Below are 2,362 nucleotides of genomic sequence, written 5' to 3'. Positions count from 1 at the left end.
AGCAACCAAGAGGACGACCAAAAAGGCTAACTTAAATAAAGCATTTTCCATGTGTTGTAGCTTTGATTATGCAAGATTTTCCTTCCATGGAAGCTAAGTTGCAGAGAAACGTGTATGCAAGAACATATAATTTTTCCTTCTAATATTTAGAGAGACATAATAGTAATAACATTCAAAGGATAAATAGCACAATTAAGCTATAGGATTTAGGTTTCCTTTTGTTCACCATGACTTACAAACAAATTCTAATACAATTTACTCCAAAAATAGATAAACCTAAGCATAAATAAAGTTGAGCAAACATTCAATGAACATAAACTGAACTGACAACGTTTCATTGAAAATCAAAACACTTTTACATTTTGAAACAAATTTCAATCTAGTTCATTTTTAGAGGTTTGTTAATCAATCTATGAGTGCATTAGTATGTTGGCACCATATTGACAAAATTTTTAAATCTTCAATGAGATAGTTAATTTCACATAACTTGTTAGAGATGGGAAAAGATGGCATATGAAAAGGCCCCTAGTAAGCACGTTTCATTTTTTAATGAAAGTAAATTGAAGATTTTATGATTTCACAAATAACTTAAAATTGAATTTTTTAATCTATTTTATTAGCATAAGTTTTTTAAATTCATTTAATTCTTAGTTCAAAAAAATACTCTAATTGTTTTATGTTTATAATTTATTAAATGAATAGATGATATCATGATTTTAATAAATAAAACTATAAATACCGTGATTTTATAAAATGTATGTATTGATCTTATTATGGACTATGATTTATGACTTTATGTAAATCCAAGTTAATAATTAATGTAACCCTAAAAAAAATTATTAGTGTTGTTGTTAAGTATTAAGAAAGAATTATAATACCGAAGGGTCTAATTTAGTAGTTATTGTTATATTCTCTTACTATTATTAATTTATTATTATTGAATACAGACTTGAGTTTTGAACTTTTGATTTTATTTAATTTGACTAAAGTCATATGGATAAAACAAATACTCTTAAAAAATTTAAAAAGGAAAAAAAATACTTGCCATGCGTTTTTCTTAGGCATGACTCATTGCACAGCATGTAGGGGCACGACACTTGTGCCGGGTAGCGACTAAGTAAAAGAAATTAGACATGACATAGCATAACAAGAAACATATAGTGGGCAAAGGCATGGTACGAGCATGAGCCCGCATAGCCCTTACTTTGATGGGCAACCCAGCTTGTTGGCCATCTCTAGCTTGGTTATATTTAAAGTTTAGATGTATTAGTTCTTGTAATTTGTTGTAATTGAAGCTCTTAACATGGTTTGGTAAAGTATTGATGGAGTCTGTGATACGACACTCTTTGAGCGAGTGCAGGCTCCAATCTGTGGGGAAAAGAATTTGCAGAAAGAGAAAAGGGACAGGGGAATTGCAGAGAAGAGAAAGAAGACGAAGCTGAAAAAAGACAAAATGATATATTGCTTTTTGATATCCCCTACGGGTCCCTTTGACAGTACAATATATTCTCTCTCTCAAAAACAGCCACGCACCCTTAACTAACTAAAATAGAATAAAATTGATAACAACAAAATAATAATTGAAAACAGAACAATATTCGTTATTATAATCTCTCAAGCATTCTCGAACATTCCTCAAATGACAAAGTCTTTGAGCCATCCTGGTTTCTTTCTCGCGCGAGCTGAACCTGTCTTGAGCTGCTCTCTAGCTTGTGTCTCATTCACGGGTTGGACTTCTTCCATTTCTGCAGGCTGGGTCTCTTCCCTTGCTGTCTCATTGTGCTCGATTTGATTCACAACAATTGGCCAGGTTGTATCATTCCCCATTCCTTGAAAGCTTACCTTGTCCTCAAGGTGTAGTGCAGGGTAGAGTTTACAAAATTCCTCAAAGTCCTCCCAAGTTGAATTTTCTGGTGAGCTATCAGACCATTGCACCAAAATTTGTGGAATTTCTTTGCCTTGTCGAAGTATCTTTCGCTCAGCACATACTGCAATTGGTGATGACAGGGGCTTGTTATCCACACTTCCTGGAGGCAGTGAATAAACATCAATGGGGGAGTTTCCCACATAAGGTTTTAGTAAGGAAATATGGAACACCGGGTGAATTCTACAATTTGTGGGTAACTCTAACTTGTAAGCAACGGGTCCAATACGCTCTACCACTGTGAACGGTCCATAATAGCGCCTTGCCAGCTTATGAGATGAGCGCTTAGCAATTGATGTCTGGCGATATGGCTGAAGGTGCACCAACACTTTATCACCTACCTGCAATTGAGTTTCTCGACGATGTAAATTAGCCTTTTGAGCCATTCGATGCTGAGCTTGTCGTAAGTTCTCTTTCAATGAGCAAAGCATGGCATCC

The sequence above is a fragment of the Citrus clementina genome, unplaced genomic scaffold, assembly GCF_000493195.1.
Source record: "Citrus clementina cultivar Clemenules unplaced genomic scaffold, Citrus_clementina_v1.0 scaffold_7, whole genome shotgun sequence".
Classification (NCBI taxonomy): domain Eukaryota; kingdom Viridiplantae; phylum Streptophyta; class Magnoliopsida; order Sapindales; family Rutaceae; genus Citrus; species Citrus x clementina.
Note: the sequence above shows the minus strand (reverse complement) of the source record.